The sequence below is a fragment of the Leptinotarsa decemlineata genome, unplaced genomic scaffold, assembly GCF_025532065.1.
Source record: "Leptinotarsa decemlineata unplaced genomic scaffold, Ldec_3_MD MMD2_tig00000882_RagTag_RagTag, whole genome shotgun sequence".
Lineage (NCBI taxonomy): Eukaryota > Metazoa > Arthropoda > Insecta > Coleoptera > Chrysomelidae > Leptinotarsa > Leptinotarsa decemlineata.
In genome coordinates, this window is record NW_027412556.1 from 7,132,313 (window position 1) to 7,152,846 (window position 20,534).

A 20,534-nucleotide genomic window follows, 5' to 3' on the forward strand; every position below is an offset into this window, starting at 1 on the left:
CCACTCCCTCGTTTTTCCACCACTTCCAAATAATTTTATTTTTTGAAAGATGTATTGATATTTCTACTCCCTGAAAGTCAAGAACAGAGGTCCTTATAAACATAACTATTTCTCTATTTTGACCAGATACTGTTACTAAACAACTTTTTACCTCTCTCAACCTCATAAGTTTTTTGCAGAATTCACTACATACGTTCGTTTCAAACAAGAAATAATTCATGTTGGAAAACTTGGGATTCTATGGGACTTTAGAATTTAGTGAATTTTTGTTTATATTCAATGGTACCAACTTGGGAAATTTGATACCAACCATGATGGAAAGTTGAAACTGCAATTATTGAAGACATAAATAAATTGCTCAGCGAAAGGCAAAGTTAATGACTATCAGAATATTATAAATTTAATATTTTACACATGTCAATAATCTGCATCACAATCTTGATGCAGAGTAGCCAATAATAGGGTGCTAAAGACATCTTCAACTTCATATTACAAATCCCATTGCTTTGTCTAGATATATTCAAATATTGTAGTAATTTGTTATTTTGAAGGTGTATGTTAGGCAGTTTTGACAATAAAATTACCTGGAATAAACCTACCTATTTAAACAAATTTAGATGTTAGGTACTTATTATGTCAAACTACTGTTAATAATTACCACCTATTGTTTCAAACCAGTAAGTCCAACAATAGTAATTAAGGTAACAAGTACGGAAAATCTGAGGATTTGACAGTTTCTGATTTTTGCGCCAAATAAGCCAACATCACATCCTCTGTAATAGTTTTGCATTTCTTCTTATCCATCAATTGTGCTGTAGCAGCAGCTGCTACATCAGGTGTACCACAAGGTTCGGTTCTGGGTTCTATCCTTTTTCCGCTTTATCCGAATGATCTGGTAATCATCGACATGAAAGGGAAGTTCATACTTTTTGCAGATGACACCACCACCCTTTGGCGTGGGGCAAATGAAGATAATCTCAGAGTCATCATAACTCTGGATCTCTACAGAGTTAAACAGTGGTGCGATTCAAACTTCTTATGTTCCAACACAAATAAAACAAACCTAGTTTGCTTCAAACTCAATTTTGACGACTTACTTATAGAAAATCACGCTATAGTTAACAAAACTCACACAAAGTTTTTAGGGGTAAAATTGAAATTTTTTAGAAACCGTTTGTCTAATTCACAAAAAGTTCTCTTACTCAGCAGCAAACAATGACAGACGTTACCACACGTTTTAACCACCTTTTTAATTGTTCACAATTATGAGCCTCAACTGAATTACAAACAAGTGAAGCACCATCAATGGTTTTTTCCAATAATTTATTTGTTTGTAGAGATAATATTCCTTGCCCAGCCGTTGTTGATTAAAGCAGTACGAATGTTTTGAATGAGCCTTTTTCCTGAGAATAGTACAGCAAACGTGTCACGAGAGGCAGCACTAGTAGTAGGGACAAACAATGAACTATTCACATGTAAAACAGTGTTATTTACGTAATATTAATTCATTATTTAAAAATATAAATCTGATATAAAAAATTATTTTGTGCTAGTATAATGCCAACAAAGCATTGCTGTTTTGCGAATTGTACGTTGGATAATCGATATCCGGAAAAAAAACGTGTTTTTCATACCATTCATAAAACCTCATAATAATGAGGTTAGATGTAAGAAATGGATACATGCTTCGAGGAGAGTGGATTTAACAGTGCAAAAAATAAATAAATATTCATATGTATGCTCTAAACATGAAATGAATAGTAAATTTTTCATAGTTAATTACCATGATTAGAATGAGATATAACCTCAATCGTTTATTAAATTATATTCACTATATTTAATTAAATTTATTTCATTACCTATATTTGATTCATATTTCACTCGGAAATAAGTCTGAAATTCATAATTATTTTAAATTTCTTTTATTATAGTTTGAATCTACCGCTACTCTTTTACTAGAGTCTGTATATTGACCTGTCTATTAATTAACTTTTTTTCCAGTTACTTTTGAATTACGGCATGCAAGCCAACGTTTTAATGTTACAACATTGTTATCCTTTACAGTTGCAAATTTTAGTTTTGCTCCAGGAACATTTTCTTCTGTTAAAAACATTCTTTTTTAATTGTACTTTACCATATGTTTATATGAGGATTAGGAAGTGTTTGTCCCTACCGAACTACTAGCGCTGCTAGTGAGTGATTTTTCGTACTTCAGGAAAAAGGTTCATTGTCGACTTTCTGGAAAGGAAAAAGATTCTCTCATCTCGACAACATGGATTCCACGCATCAGGGAGATCAACGGAAAGTGCTACAATTGAATTCATGGAATGTGTCTATTATAATATAGATGCAGGCAATTTCGTTGCTAGCATTTTCTTTGATCTCTCTTGTGCATTTGACAGCCTATAAATAAATTTTATTCTAAATAAACTAGAAAGAAATGGAATAAGAGGAAACATTCTTGAAGTAATGAACTAATACTGAAAGTAATGAAAGAAAGGCCTATGTACAAATAAAAAATTAATGTTCTGAAACCTACTTCGTGGATATCGGGGTTCCGCAGGGTTCAGTGTTGGGACCCCTACTGTTCTTAATATTCGTCAATGATATGCCCGACCAAATCACGAATGGACAAGTCACAATGTTTGCAGACGATTCTTCGGTGGTGGCCTCTGCACAGACCCTGAAGGAACTGGAAATTACTGTAAATGAAGTCATAAACTCTTTCAGAAATTGGTGCAATGCTAATAATTTGATAGTGAACATTGAAAAAACTGTATATATTCAATTTAAGTACAGAAGAAACAGTCCCAGTTCTTCTCTTGCTGTAATTCAGAACTCAGAATCGACCAAATTATTAGGACTCCACCTAGATCAATATATATCATCCATCTTCAACACATACACATACAAAAAAAATTAATTCTGGATTCTTTGCTATACTGAAACTAAAAAAAAAACAATGGACAAAACCGTTCTATTGGACATGTACTATTCACTAGTATACTGCCACCTCACATACAAACACATCCTGAGGCTTATGTTCAGTATGAAATTCGAAGATAGCTGCAAGACTATATTTATTAACAACAAAATATTGACTTTTCCATGCGTATATATCTATAAAACATTAAGTTATGTAAAAGAAAACATACATTCATTCAAAAGAAGCTCATCCTTTCATAATTATCCAACAAGAACTGCAAATGAATTGAGCGTAACTCAACATAAATTAACAAAATTTGAAAAAAGTCCAGGATATGTCGGAGCTAAGTTTTTTAACAAACTACCGAGCAGCATACAGAACATGAGTTTCAGAAAGTACAAACAAACAATAAAAAAATTATGTTGGCAAAAACATATTATTCGGTTAGAGAATTCCTCAATGACTCGTTAAAATGAATCAGTCACAACGACCATTCACATGTACCATTATATATTATATTTTTTATTTTTAACTACCGGTTTCTAAGTGTATATTGTCAATTTGTGTGTGAGTTTAAAACATGACGTGTATATCCATTTTATAGATGGCTGCTGTTGCAATTACGAATAAATGAATTTGAATTTTGAATTTGAATGTGCTATAGGGCAATAACAAATTTTAAAAAATTCAGAAAATTAGTTAAAGAGTACTATGACTTAAAAGGAATATTACAATGATGTATTTTAACTCTCAGTATTTCAGATGCTCACATATGTGTAATGATTTATTTATTATCTGACATGGTTTATATATCGTTTTATTTATGTGTATTCGTATATGTATACATTTTTCAACCCTATAATGATTGTTCATTGTATATCATAATTCAAATATTTTTTTAAAACTTTTACACTGTCGACTTCATAATTTGATTCATTTCGAAAGTCTTTGAGAAAACCGTATGAAGATGATTTTCTAGTTCTTCATTCTTTCAGATTAGAAATGATCAATCTTCTGTTTATCAATGGTCACTAATCGGATCAAAAACTATCTCAATAAATACAAAAACAATGTGAACATGTTTGGATAAGTGTTATAGAGGAAACAGATACACAGATTAACACATTTATTCATTAAATATTCAACACTTTGACCAATGGTGAGTTATTCGACAAAAGAATTAAGCAACTCACTTTCAATTCATATATATTCATTTCAATTTCAACTGTGAATTATGGTTCATAATAATACAAACATGAAACGTTATCGGAGAGAATTCATTATCTCCAGTAGATAAGATAGGGTTATATTTTTATGTTAATCATTCAGTTAATCAGTAAATAAGAGCGATATAATTTATATTATTTATTTTGTTCTACTGTATTTATAGTGCTTTTGACTTGTTGATAACAACCTGATTAAAATTTACATCGAAGAGTTGATAATAGTCTGTATACTTGAAATAATTTTTGGCGGATTTGGATACGAAATTACTACTCGCTAGTAACCAACAAATATTTTCGATTTTACGGCCATTTACAGAAAGCTGAGCAACGTTCTGTCAGTTATTTTTAATTAACCGATTTTGTGTAGTTGATAATTTGTTTGGTTATGTATGTATAATTGCCATTTTAAAGTATATTATTGGTTCAGTGTGACAATTATGACCTGGTTACTGACCGACCACCGTCAATTTTTGTAATCAAATAATGAATGAAAGGTTAGATTGACAACTATATTAAGAATTATTAGCAACTATATGATCTATTATTTTTTTCTCTTCTCTATCACTGTTATGATAGTAAATAAATATTTTTATAATTATTTTCTTACACTCACTGTATGATTTTTGGGAGGGGTGGAAGATAGCCTTTGGCTTATGTATAAATGTATTTTTTATGCATAATAAACGATATTATTATTATTAACTAGAAGGCCCTTTCAAGATATCGCAACTTTTTTCTGTAAAACCCGTTTTATCAACTAATTTCAATGTTTCACATTTTTTTTTGAATTTGATGTCATTTGGACTATTGAGAGATTGGCTTTTTATGACGAATATCGTATTTGTTTCACCAACATTCAATATGAGCTTTAAATTATCAAACCATTGTTCATTGTTTTGTCATTAGCAAACTTTATGATGGTTTCATTAGGTCTTGCAATCGAACGACAGTCATTTATATGAATTATAAATTAAAATGGCCCCAAGACACTATCTTGTGGCACTACTAGATCAATGTCTAAAGCCTCTGACTAGTATATTCACCTGTTTCTGAATCCCTCACTTTGAGTGCCTGTTTATCACCAGTTGAATAAGACTCGAACTATTTTTGTTCATTACCTCGAATTCTATAATTTCGAAGGTTTGTTAGAAAAGAAGAGTTAATAATCAACTACTCTGGATAGATAAAGTAAAAATTATTTCAAATAGTTTAATCTTCACTGTCCAGATAATTGTAGATTTTATTATTTAAGTCAAACAAAGCTGTTTTAACACTTCTGTCGTTTTTGTAAAGCCAGTTGTTTAGTGCTGGATTTGTTCAAATAAGTGATAATTGAAATAATTTCTATGGTGAGCTGATAGGTCTGTAGTTATCCAATAACTCATGATCTAGGTAGATAGATAGATAGTTTATCAATCTCCACATGACATAAATATGTCTAATAGTGGGTAATGAAGTAAATTAAGTAAATATTACAAGTTTTCATTAAACATATATTTACATATAAGCCTGAGAAAACCCCACAAGAAGAAGTCTAACGGGATCAAATCTCACGATCTCGGTGGCCAGTTCACATCACCTCCACGTGAGATGACCATGCCATCAAATCGCTCGTGCAGAAGTTGGTAATCATCGACCTATAGGGCTAGCCTATGACAGTGGTAGCCTGGCCAACGTCGTTCTCAAGGAAAGATGGACCGATGACGCCGCTAATGTGGATTGCTATCGTCCCAAATTCGACAATTTCGTTTGTTCACGTACCCATTCATACAGAAATGATCCTCATAGCAGAAGATGATTTTTCGATGCAAATCAGGGTCAGTTGCCAACTGCTCCAGACCCCATTCAGCCCATACGGGTGCAGGCCCAGGTTACGGCGCAAAATTCGCCAAGGTATGGCCTGCGAAAGACCGAGTTCTTGTGAGCGACGCCTCGGATTCTCCTGCACACTCTCACAGACAGCGGCCACGCTTTCGGCAGATCTTGCGTTTCGTCGACGTACGGGTGTCGGTCGATAGTTTACTGAACCAGTGGACTCAAATTTATCCACGACATTGAGACTAGTCCTCTCGGTAGGAAGATTATGGCGTCCGTAAAATGGGCTAAGCGCGCGGTACGTTGCCCGAACAGAACACCCATTTTTATCATTTGCACGTGTTGTTGAATGCTATAGCTGTCCATAGTGATTTGGTAAAACGATACTATGAATCGAAACATCTTCAAAGTTACTCCAAGTATACAGGAAGTTTGCGGAAGGAAAAATTTGAAGCTTTGAAACGCGGACTCAAATTGCAGCAATCTTTGTTTACCAAAGCTAATACTGAACAAGAATCTGCAACTCGCGCCAGCTTTCGTGTGGCTCTTGAAATCGGAAAACGTGGCAAACCATTCACAGATGGAGAAATTCTTGCTTGATTGCGGTAGCCGAAGAAATATGCCCCGAAAAGGTAAATTTATTTAAAAGGGTCAGTTTGTCAGCAAACACCGTGGCTCGGAGGGTGCAATACATCGCAGAAAATATATCATCTCAACTGACTGACGAAAATGGACATCATGAGTGGTTTTCTCTAGCATTGGATGAGTCAACGGATGTGTCAGATACTGCTCAGGTGTTGATTTTTTTTTCGCGGAGTAGATAAAAGCTATGAAGTGTATGAAGAACTTCTTGATATTGATAGTATTCACGGCACGACAACTGGGGCAGATATTTTTAAGGAAATTGAAAATGCCATTAATAAAAAGAACCTTCGATGAAGAAATTTGAAATCTATAACAACTGACAGAGGCAAAAATATGTATGGTAAAAATAAAGGAGTGGTTGCACTTATGTCAAAGGCTCTAGAAAATGATGGTGGTTCAAAACCATTAGTCTTACATTGTATCATTCATCAACAGTCCTTGTGCGGAAAATGTTTGGATATGTCTGAAGTTCTAAAACCAGTCATATTAGTTGTTAACTTTATCAGATCCACTGGGCTGAGTCACCGACAATTCCGCGAGTTTATTCAACAGATTGGAAAAAAATGATTTACCATATCATACTGCCGTACGCTGGCTTAATTGCGGAAAAGTCCTTAAGCGCTTTTTTGAACTTCGAGCAGAGATCGAAATTTTTTTAAATGAGAAGCAGCGCCCTTTTGCCGATTTAGAAAATAGTGAATGGATGTGGAAGTTAGCCTTTTATGTCGATTTGACAAATCATATGAACGAACTGAATTTGAGATTGCAAGGAGAAAATCAGCTTCTCCCTGATTTATACACCAATATCAAATCCTTCAGGCAGAACATAATACTATTTCAATCGCAATTACGTAAAAAATGTTTCACACATTTTGATACATGTGAAATATTCAGCCACACTACAGAAACTGAATTTCCCGTCAATTTTGCAATCGAAACTTTGAGTGCTTTGAAGATAAATTTTGATACTCGTTTTTCAGATTTTGATGTTACTGCCAATGAAATTAAGCTTTTTCAAAATCCTTTTGATTCTGACATTGAAATCCTGGCTCCGGAAGTCCAAATGGAAATTATTGATTCACGCTGCAGTGATATGCTTAAGAACAAATATCAAAATTCATCTTTGTTGGAATTTTATAGGAGTCTTCCACTGGAACAATTTGATAATTTGCATAAATTTGCTCGTGGGTTGTTTTCTGTTTTTGGTACTACTTACTTGTGTGAGAAAACGTTTTCCAAGATGAAGTACACAAAGAATGTTTACAGATTTCAATTAACTGATGAGCATCTTAAATCTCTTTTGATAATTGGTACAAGTAAAATTGATCTACAACTACAAAGTATTGTCGGTGGAAAATCATAATTACATAAATCTCATTGGTGTTTTTGTTTTACTGTGATTCATTTCAATTATTTGTTAGTTATTAATATTCTTAAACTTAGATACTTAAGTTTTCTTTGTCATCATTCCTCTCGTTAAGTTTTACCTTGCAAGTAAATAAAACCGAGTAATTATCATTCTGTGTTTTCTTCTTTAACTTATCACCGCAATAGTAACAACAATTAGGTAATCATTGGCTGTTGCGGGCCAGATTGATGACACTGGCGGGCCGGATTTGGCCCGCGGGCCGTAGTTTGGAAACCCCTGTTATAGGTGATGGCGAGCAAGTGAAATAAATGCTATATTTTTGTGTGTATTCGAAGGATAGTGTTCAGTTGTGATTTCAAATGAAGTTGTTGAGTTCGAATTAGCGTACCACTCATTTATTAAGAACGCACGCATAAACGTAGGATTGGTGATAACGATAGTTCGTGACGTAAAAATACATTTTCCAAGAACTCTTTCATTTGGAATTAATATAAATCCACAGTGATTTACATACAGCGTAAATCGTTACTTTGTTACTGAGTGTCTCAGGAATAACATTATCGGCTATTTTTTCAAAAACCATTTTCGATTACAGCATTTTCTCAAAGAATGACCCTCAGATTCTTTTTTTGTCGCCGCTCTGTGTAGCTTTCTGTCCAGTCTCGTGAAATTACGTTTTAACCATAACTTTCTTACATCGAGTTAAATATAAAAATCAGCGGAAGATTTCAATCTTATTTATCATTAGTGCTAGCAGAGGCACTTCGAGGCCAAGAAAATATAATTATCGTATTCATAATCGTCCATATCACATGATGTGACAGTGATCTATCTTTATACATGCGAGATATGAACAGTTCAATGAACCAAATGTAATATACTCGATAGAAGTTTGATTTCAATAGAATAATAATATAATTACTATAATGGGTGTTTGTCCTCCCACATTGATTGAGGTGGAGTTTACTTCTCAGCGTCGGGCAAAACAATAGCTCTATCCTCTTACCTTGCTAAGCAATATTTGAACTTTAGTAATTACTAATGACTTAGAACACGTTTTCTAACAAACAAAATTCACAATAATCATGATAGTCAGGATAACTTAATGATTAGAAATTTAGGTTTTTTCGAAGGGAAATTTACGCCTTTACTATTTACTAAAATTACTTTTTTAATCCTTTTCTGCCAGTCTTCTTCGGTAATATTAGATACTGCTTCTTCAATTAGCTCTATTATCTTCTTATAAAATTTTGGAAAATTATTTTTAGGCCTGATGCTTTGTTTCAATTTTCCCCAAATCAACTCGATAGGATTGAAAACACAAAAATAGGGGGAAGTCTCAATATGGTGTGTTGATACTTTTCAGCAATACTCCCCCTTTTTCAAATATTTTTTGTCTGTAAAACTTCAAGTAGTTGGTTTTTGGTATAGTAATCTTTAAAATACAAATTATTATCCATTAAAAACGTTGTATTTCATCTTTCCTCGAATGAGGAAGCGTTGTCAAGAACTATTACACTATTCAGAATGATTGTAGGTGGAGTTTAAATTCGACTTTAGCTACAATTGTAAGAAATAAAATTTAATTTCATACTTTTGGGTTGTATCTACTCAGGTCATCGATGACAATACGTAACGACATTCATACGCTCATTCAATTCAGTCCCAAGTTTCAAACTTATGAAGTGTTTTGAATCCATGATTGAACTTACCTCCCTTCATAAGGAGGTGGGCAACATACGTTGAAATTATTTTTCCATTCTGGAGACTGTACCTATGTTCTTTCATGTGTGCTTCAGATGTCCTTCCAGTTTGACCAATGTAAAAGATCGGACGTAAACTACACAACAATTTATAAACTTCTGATCTATTTGATATCAAAATCTTGTCTTTGTAATTTTTAATATGCATGCTCAAGTTAATATTGGTTTCCAACGCTGTAGCTATACATATATTTTTCAGGAAAATAGAAACATTTTCCCTCGTCTCTTGGAATCGGGTAACTTTCTTTTACGACTTGACTGTATAGTTTGTTGGAGAGTAAATAATCTATGAAATTGCTATCAAGAACATAATTGATTGCAAACTCTTTTATAAGAATTAAGTTCTTTAGTGAAATTTCCATTCACTAGTCTATGAATTATGCTGTTGAATGCTGTAACTTTGTGTTGATATGGTTGTGTGGAAGAACTATGAATGATAATATCCGTATGGGACGTTTAACGAAAAATTGACGAATGGTGTTTATTATCAATTTTCATTAATGTCGAGTCCAGAAAATTTCCACATAACTTTACTGGTGAATAAGAATTTCCACCTGTCAATACCTGCTTCCACTAATTAAGAAAGAATTGTATTCGCTCCTTTCAGGTTCCACCTGTGATAACCTGCTTCTACTAGTTAAGAAAGAATTGTATTCGCTCCTTTCAGGTTCCACCTGTGATTACCTGCTTCCACTAGTAAAGAAAGAATTGTATCAGCTTTTTCCAGGTTCCATCTCTAATTACCTGCTTCCACTAGGTCAGAAAGAATTGTATCCGCTCCTTTCAGGTTTCACCTGTAATTACCTGCTTCCACTAGTAAAGAAAGAATTGTATCAGCTTTTTCCAGGTTCCATCTCTAATTACCTGCTTTCACTAGGTCAGAAAGAATTGTATCCGCTCCTTTCAGGTTTCACCTGTAATTACCTGCTTTCACTAGTTAAGAAAGAATTGTATCCGCTCCTTTCAGGTTTCACCTGTAATTACCTGCTTTCACTAGTAAATAAGGAATTGTATCCGCTCCTTTCAGGTTCCATCTGTAATTACCTGCATCCACTAGTTAAGAAAGAATTGTATCCGCTCCTTTCAGGTTCCACCTGTAATTACCTGCATCCACTAGTTAAGAAAGAATTGTATCCGCTTTTTCCATGTACCATCTCTAATTACCTGCTTCCACTAGGTTAGCAAGAATTGTATCCGCTACTTTCAGGTTTCACCTGTAATTACCTGCTTCCACTAGTTAAGAAAGAATTGTATCCGCTCCTTTCAGGTTCCACCTCTAATTAACTGTTTCCACTAGTTAAGAGAATTGTATCAGCTCCTTTCAGGTTCCACCTGTAATTACATGCATCCACTAGTTAAGAAAGAATTGTATTCGCTTTTTCCATGTACCATCTCTAATTACCTGCTTCCACTAGGTTAGCAAGAATTGTATCCGCTCCTTTCAGGTTTCACCTGTAATTACCTGCTTCCACTAGTTAAGAAAGAATTGTATCCGCTCCTTTCAGGTTCCATCTGTAATTACCTGCATCCACTAGTTAAGAAAGAATTGTATCCGCTCCTTTCAGGTTCCACCTCTAATTAACTGTTTCCACTAGTTAAGAGAATTGTATCAGCTCCTTTCAGGTTCCACCTGTAATTACCTGCATCCACTAGTTAAGAAAGAATTGTATCCGCTTTTTCCATGTACCATCTCTAATTACCTGCTTCCACTAGGTTAGCAAGAATTGTATCCGCTCCTTTCAGGTTTCACCTGTAATTACCTGCTTCCACTAGTTAAGAAAGAATTGTATCCGCTCCTTTCAGGTCCTACCTCTAATTAACTGTTTCCACTAGTTAAGAGAATTGTATCAGCTCCTTTCAGATTCCACCTGCATCCATTAGTTAAGAAAGAATTGTATTCGCTCCTTTCAGGTTCCATCTCTAATTACCTGCTTCCACTAGTTAAGAAAGAATTGTATCCGCTCCTTTCAGGCACTTGAATCCAGAATAGAATTAATTATTTGATTGGACTTTCCTATCAATTTTTCAAAGACGTTGCTTAGATTCATGTTGTCTTTCTGTTTTTATCGAATTTCCTACGTAGTTTTGGGAGGTTCAAATATTTCATTTCCGATGAAAAGCCTTTCTATGGGGTCTTCCATTAGGCGCTTCCTATCTTTAAATTTAAATAAAACAAAGTTTGTTTATGTAAGATATCATCAAAATTTTGTATTCGTTTGAAACATCTATTGATGCCCATTATGTGTGAAATATAACATCGTTAAAATGTCCGCCATAACTTCTCTGGCTGGAGCGCATCCGAAACGTCCAATTTGCCGTGACTCAGGCGTATAAATCAGGCTGAATTTGACCGAAGGCATGGGTTTTGTTAGCTTTGAGGACCGCTGTGGTTTGTGGCTTATTCTCATACACCTGCGACTTGAGAAAACCCCACAAGAAAAAGTTGAACGGGGCAAAATCGCACGATCTCGGTGGCCAGTTCACATCACCTCCACGTGAGATGACCATGCCCTCAAATCGCTCGTGCAGAATATCCAATGTGGCATGAGCTGTGTGGCACGTAGCGCCGCCCTGTTGAAACCATATATCGTTGGTGTCCAGATTATCCAATTCAGGTCAGAAAAAGTTGGTAATCATCGACGTATGGTGCTCACCGTTGACAGCGATGGCCTGGCCAACGTCTTTCTCAAAGAAAGATGGACCGATGACTCCGCCAGCCCAAAATCCACACCAAACAGTGACTTTTCCGGGATGCATTAATAATATTAATAATAATATTTATTCAGTTGGATCATCTATAGATGACATTGAGTATGTCAAAACGTGTTCAAATACAAAATTAAAAATACAAGCTTCGTGCACTTAGAGGCACAATTTACAATATACATAGATAATATAATATATAATAGTCAAAACCTAAAATAATCTGCTATTTATGCAACAGCATCGTTATTAAAATCGCCCTAAAATGTTGGACATGTACATACTATATAAAAGTCAAAACCAAAAATAATTTCTTATTTATGTTACAGCATCGTTATTAAAATCTTCCTAAAATGTTACACATGTACAGGGCCACAAGTTATCATCCATTAATTATTTGAGAGAATAATATGATTTATCCAGGAGCAACTCTTTGATTTGATAGTTATACTGTTTTAGAGCCAGATTTTTATTGTACTTGGAAGTTTATTGTACAATTTAATGGCCATAAGCCTGGGACATGATTCAGATACAACTAATCTGTGTGTTGGCACTTCCAACTGTAGGGAATTTCTATTATTATAATTCTTATTACCATTAAGAGTAGGAAAACTGGTTATGTGTGATTTTACATATTTAAATATCTCATAAATGTATATTCTTGTAACAGTCAATATTCTGTAGTTTTGAAAGATGACGCTATATGTTCCCCACGCTATAATACCATAGGAAATGTTACAATGAAAGTATGCATGGTAGTACATTAATAAGAGTGATCTATTTACATTCCAGCGTAGTTGTTGATTACAATAAGATATTGAGGATATCTATTTACAAATCGTATCAATATGCTTGTTCCATTTGAGATTTTCTGTTAGCTTCAAACCCTAAAATGTTGTTTTCTCTTGTTGTTGAATTGATCCATTAATTGACTTTACTAGTAAACTGTGATCTGGAGTGGTTCTTGAATGATTGAAACGTAAAAGCACAGTTTTTCTTTCACTTAACCAGATACCATTGTCTGAGAACCACTTTTGGGTTCGTTTTATTTCATCAGATACTTTATTAACTGTGGCTTTAATATTTTCATGAGTTATCAATAAAGATGTGTCATCAGCATACATAACGAACGGATCACTATATAAAAATTATTTACATATATTATATATGAGGGTGGACCTAATATAGAACCCTGAGGAACCCCGAGGTAACAATTTTTAGATTCTGATTTATTTCTGCTAACCTCTACATAGTAGTATCTACCCTCTTAGTAACTTACAAAACATTTGTGGGTCATTCCTCTGATTCCATACATTTCAAGCTTTGCTAGGAGGCGCTCTTGGAACTCATGTAGATTGGTAACGTCCAAAATTCAACAATTTTGTTTTTTCACGAACCCACTCATCTAGAAATGGGCCTCATCTCTAACGATTGTTTTTGATGAAAATTAGGGTCAGTTTCCAACTGCTCAAGATCCCTTTCAGCGAATACACGTCGTTGTTTATGGTCGTTTACCTTCAGTTCCTGGGTCAGTAAAATATTGTACGGTCGCAGGTTCAAGTCTCGATGCCAAATTCGAAAAGTTATGGTCTGCGAAAGATCAAATTTTTGTGAGCGACGCGAATTCGACTGTTGTGAATTCTCCTGCACACTCTCACAGACAGTAGCGTTGTTTTCGGCAGATCTTGCGTTTCTTCGACGTACGGATGTTGGTCGATCGTTACTTAACCAGTGTACTCAAATTTGTCCACCACATTGTTAATAGTCCTCTCTGTAGGACGATCATGGCGACCGTAAAATGGGCGAAGCGCGCGATACGTTGCCTGAACACCCATTTTGATAAAATAATTTTATTATTTACACGTGTTGTTGAATGCAATATCCGTCCATGGTGATTTGGTAAAACAGACTGAATAAATGGCAACTATTTTGACAGATGTATTAGCTTCAACTAGATGGCCGTTATTAATTGTCAAAGTTTGGAGGTTCCCGTTGGAAAACCCTTTATACCTCATATATTTCATATGCTTTCAACATTATAGTAATTATTTGTATTCAATATGAGGTGGATGAATAATTTTATTTCTGTTGCTCTAATGAAGACTTTGGAGCTCGAAGACATCTTGTTGAATCTTTCAGAACCCCTGTATACAGGGTGTAACTGAATAAGTGTAAAACATTTAAGGAGGCGATTCCTCATCGAAAAAAAGATAGGTTCTTTCATATAAAGAAACTTCATTGGATCATCCCTTTTTAAGATACAGCCCCTTAAAGGAGGTACATAAAATTTGTATAACATTTTTTTTTCACAAGCACTGAAAAAGTTACAATATTGAAATTAACCTGACGTTTTGTACTACCAAAAAGACACTTAGCCAGTAATTTATTTGGTTTACCCCATGGTTGTAAGGGGTGGAAAAGGCAACCCCTAAAATTTATTTCCAATGTAACTTTTTGTCTTATTTTTTGTTTACCATTTAAAAATTTATTTCTGATAACCTGTTTCATCCTAAACGAAAAATGTCTCTTGGGTTTTTTGCCCAAAATAAACCAGTTCGCAGCAGAAATTATTTTGCGAACAACTACAGAGATACATCGTCATAAATGCGAACTGGATTTATTGTTATTTTGTAGTTAGTACCTGAATTAAACGATTAAAGGGTAATAAACAAAACTAATTTATTAATAACAAAACACACAACATGTAGAAATCATAGTAAATGTTCAATATGTCTACCTTCAGACATTACGTATGCGTCTAGACGTCGGCGCATTGAGCCACGTATTCGATCAAATATTCTTGGAGTCTCTCTGATTACACTGCACGCATCGATGATGCGGTTTCTTAAGTCCTCTACATCGCGAACAGGAGTACGATAAACCAAATGCTGTAAATGTCCTCAAATAGAGAAATCGAGAGGATTGAGATCCGGGGATCGAGCGGGCCAGTTCTGTGGTCCTCTTCGACCTATCCACCGATTTTCATATGTTTCAGTTGCATGCTGACGTGCTACTTGTCTAAAAGGGGCGGGAGCCCCATCATGCATAAAAACCATATCCCTTCTGACGTCCAAAGGAACTTCCTCCAGCAGTACTGGATGCACTTCTCTTAAAAATTGAATGTATGACTCACCACTTAATCGAGGAGGTAGAAAATGAGGCCCAATTAAATCATCCCCAATAACTCCGAGCCACACGTTAAGAGAAAACTGTTCTTGATGGTTAGTTTCGACAATAGCGTGAGAGTTTTCATAAGCCCATATGTGGTAATTATGAAAATTAATAACCTTGTCCCAAGAAAATCTACATTCGTCTGTGAATTCTATCGTCTTCGGAAAGTCACAATTTCTTCTAATCATTTCCAGCATCCAATTGCAAAATTCAAGACGGTTCGGAAAGTCTCGCGGTAACAGTGCCTGTACTCGTTGCAGATGATAGGGGTATAAGAGTTGTTCCTTTAAAATTCGAAATACCGTCATATGATCAACATTTAGCTGGGAAGCAATCTTTCTAGTACTGGTAGTAGGTTGTTCTTCAATCAAATTAAGTACTGCTTCCTCAAGCTGTGGCGACCACAATCCTGCGTTCTTTTGTCGAATGAACCATATTCTCGTAATCGTTGATGAAGTCGAGCAAATATTCTATGTGAAGGATGCTGCTGTTGAGGATACATTTCAGCATATCTTCTAGAAGCTTCTAACCCATTCCCCTGCGACAGACCGTAAATGTAATGCATATCAGCCATTTCCTCATTTGTGTATGCCATTTTAATAGCAAGTGAATTATTAAAGTAACAAATTAAGAACAGAACAACAACACACAATTAGTATTAATTCAATTTCGAAAATCCACAAAATGACAGCGTCATACCAATTTAATTGTCACTATCAGTAATAGCGACCTACTAGATAGATTAGTTTCGTATTTTCGCATTTATGACGATGTATCTCTGTAGTTGTTCCTAAAATATTTTTTTGCTGCGAACTGGTTTATTTTGGGCAAAAAACCCAAAAGACATTTTTTATTTAGAATGAAACAGGCTATCGGAAATAAATTTTTAAATGGTAAACAAATAATAAGACAAAAAGTTACATTGGAAATAAATTTAGGGGTTGCGTTTTCCACCCCTTACAACCATGGGATAAACCAAATAAATTTCTGGCTAAGTGTCTTTTTAATAGTTCAAAAAGTCAGGTTAATTTCAATATTGTAACTTTTTCAGTGCTTGTGAAAAAAAATGTTATACAAATTTTATGTACCCCCTTTAAGAGGCTGTATCTTAACAAGGGATGCTACAATGAAATTTCTTTATATGAAAGATCCTATCTTTTTTTCGATGAGGAATCACCTCCTTAAATGTTTTACACTTATTTAGTTACACCCTGTATATCACATCTCACAGTCACCACACCAATTAATACCAGCGTCGACCATCAATTACCCGAATCGAAATATTTAGTATGCACCTGAAACAGTATTTTATCAAATAACCGGATCATACATATATTCCTACAGCCTTAGCTCTCGACTTCTCTGATGAGAACAGAGACAAAACAAAAGTTATTGAAGAGCTTGAGGAAAGAGAATGGGGACAGTCGTTTCGTGTGACAGGAAACAAGTTGTCCTGACAAACAACACGATGCGAGTATCCAGACATGCTTGTTTACACGGCCTACTACACCATCTCAATACTATAAGGCCTATACAAAGTGTCGCCGTCGAGGTTTCCAAGGTTTACTATTCGAATAGAACCGTTCGTTGATTGTTTGGTTATTTTGGAACAGAATATCATCAAAGATGCAGTTTTATGTTTGTTCTGTTCTTTCGGCAGTGAAGTAAGTTAGTCATTTTGTTCGAGGAATGCATATATGATGGCAGTATGAAAAGTTTCCGACCTCAAAGTGAAGATAGCAACACTCGTAAATAAAAGCTGGTGATGAAAAATGGAAATTGAAACTTTCTATGTTTTCTACCACTTTTATATATTACTAACGTTACTGCAGTTTCATCCTATAAGGACATTTTCAAACTTATATATTAAACTGGTCGGTCGGTAGCCAGGCGGTTCGACGTGGGTGCTTTGTTCACTTACTCGAATTGACTGTAGTGTTGGTCGGTGGTTCAACCCCTGTCTGAACCATCGATTTTCACTTGCTATCATCCAACCCGTGTTAGGAATGACACGTTAAAAAGTAAGACCTCGTTAATCCTTAGATCGCACAAGTTTCGACTTCTGAGGGTTGTCGTTCGTAGGGTTGCGACAGCTGGTTAACAGAAAAACAGGTTTTAAACACATTTTTTTTAAACTAAAAATGATTGATTACATTAGCCCTTATATAACACCACAGTAGGCAATAACAGAGGTTCTTAACTTAATTAAGTACGTGAATTTTGTTTACCTGTGACAATGTGGACACGCTAATTTGAAAACCGGTGAGTAGCCTAGATCGATTTGATCATTTAATAGGTTGCACCCGCTGTGTTTATGCTTAGATATATCCAAGAATTCCAAGTAATTGAGTTTGCAACTCTTCCTTGCATAGTGCAAAATTTCCGTATCGTTTAGATTCGGGAACTTGTGGATGCATCCCAAGGAATGGTTTGAAAAGGTCGAATCATTTTTACCTAGTCTGAAGGACCTTTCATGTTCAGCATACCGTTTTTCGAAATTTCGACCACATTGTCCCACATAAACACTATTACACTCCGGACACGAGCTTATAAACTCCAGATTTCTCCAACTTGTCCACCTTATCTTTGGCATTGAAAAGAACATCAAATAACCAGGCATGTGGTCTGAATGTCACTTCCACATTGTTTTTTCTGAAGAAATCCGCAATTATCTCTGTCCTTTTACGAAAATATGTTAGAGTTACCTATTTCTTGATTTCCGGTTGTTTGACCTGAGGGTATATTAATCTATAAGTGAATTTACTGCTTTGTTTTCTTACTAACTTCTGGATTGTGTCTGCGTTGAAACCATCATTTTAGTTTCCCTAGCTAGATTGTTAGCAGAAAAAGGTAATGAGAATGCTCTGTGCAACATTGAATTGTAGGTTGCTAATTTATGACTGTTTGGATGGAAAGAATCGCTTGGGATGGTGATGTCTGTATAGCTAGGTTTTCTGAAAACTTTGAACTTTAATTTATTCTGATTGTGTGTAATGGCCAGGTCTAAAAAATTTATCTGTTTCTCTATCTCTGTTTCGAGTGTGAACTGAATGTTGCTATTGAGATTGTTCATGAATGTCATAAATTGGTTCAGCTGTCGTGTAGTACCTCTGAAACAGGCGAGAATATCGTCTATATATCTGTACCAAAACTAACATATCATCGACTTATCATTTGTCGATGAATAAATTGTTGTAGCACAGCCTGGCAAATCTTGCTGTGCCTTTGAATATTGAATGCGCAGTAGATCAGCCGGCAGAGTGGGGCGAGAGTTCATTAGCATCGAGGAACTCGTTTAGTGAACATGGACGTTTTACCAAACTCATAAGTAACTTCGTCCCAAGCACGTTGTCTATTGGCCTGTGCCATGCTTTGTATTTGGGCAATGCATAATTCCATGGCACACAAATATTTTCCACCAACAAAATCAAGCACGATATTTCACTAGGCAGGGTGATCAGGGTTATCTTGTGTGTTTTCAACGGACACCACACTTGAGTCCTTCAGGATACCGACATCGACCATTTCATCTTCCATTTTCTCGATATCACGGTTCTGTGCAAACTGACAAAAACACATAATTTTTTCGAACAACACTCAAACAGCAAATGGGAATATGTGTCTTGTTACGCCCTATCAAACGAATCAACAGGTACACACATTTAGCACTCCAACTCAAAACCCTGCACTTTGAATCGAAACACCGAGCTTTGATTCAGAAGTTATTGTTCAAGAATTTTTCAACGATTCAACATCTTTATCGACTGACGAATGAGATATGGATTTCTCAACATTATTGATAACCTCTTCTCGATTTGTTCGTTCCACTTAAAGTGATATCATCGTAGATAAATTATGTAGATGTGGAATGTTATCTACCACGTACATCTCGCAATGTGAAGTCTTGAAACTTTTCAATTTTTTATCTACAATAACTAAATTATTAACTCCCGAATATCTAGTTACCCTCACACTTTAATAAGGAATTAAATCTGATAAAAGAATTGCAGTGAATAACAACTTCATCCTTGATAAAAAATTGTTCAATCAAGATATTATTCAAGTATACCCTCATATAAAATATAATACTGGCACCTTCAAGAGACACACATATACCGGAAAGACATCAGATGAAATAAAACGTCTACCAAATAAACAAAATATTAACATAGCATATAAGAGTGGTAACTCCTTGTGTAAACATATAAAGAACAACAAGTCACATATAGGTAAGGATAACAGATAAAGTTAATACAAAATAACATGCGGATCATGCCCAAACGTTTATGTTAGGAAGAAGGACTTCAAGAAATTTTGAAACGAGAGTCTTCGAACATAAATGAAGTTTTCAACTGAAGTAGACCAATTTCACCTATGCGTGCCACCTTTTGGAGAAAAATCCCGATTTCAACGACATACTCCATGTAAAGGGTGAGGAAGAGAAGTTGAACCTGCTGGAGGTTCTGGAAATCAACAAGGGTAAACGTCCGGGTTCCCTGTTTAACAACTAACATGAGGTTGACCACTCACTTTTGTTAAACCTTTTTCATGATGCTAATAATTTTATTCATATTGAAAAATCTTCCTGGTGTCCAAGAATTAAGATTTTAAATTGGTTCACAAATTTTACCTGAGATCACCCAGTGTGTAATATTCAAAATTGTGTAATTATCATTATGGATAGTTACACACACGGATAGATACCTGCACGCACTATCAAATCACCTTCCTAGTCAAATGAGAGTCATCTCTACTCTAACTGAACGGGCTCAGAGAATATGTGAACCAGAGCATCTCGAGGACGAAGAGGAACATCTTCAAGTGACCTTGAGATTGAATGGATACAGGGTACCCGAGATTACCAAGTCCATGAAACTGGTGGAGTACTATTTCCCCTTCTGTGGTCGCTCCTGATG

At 35.2% G+C, this 20,534-nt stretch overlaps 1 protein-coding gene across 1 annotated transcript in view; it reads left to right on the forward strand.

Annotated features, from left to right (window-relative positions):
• ush (Zinc finger protein ush) overlaps nucleotides 1–20,534 on the forward strand; it is a 231,291-nt gene that overhangs the window by 957 nt on the left and 209,800 nt on the right. The gene's annotated exons all lie outside the window — the stretch shown is intronic.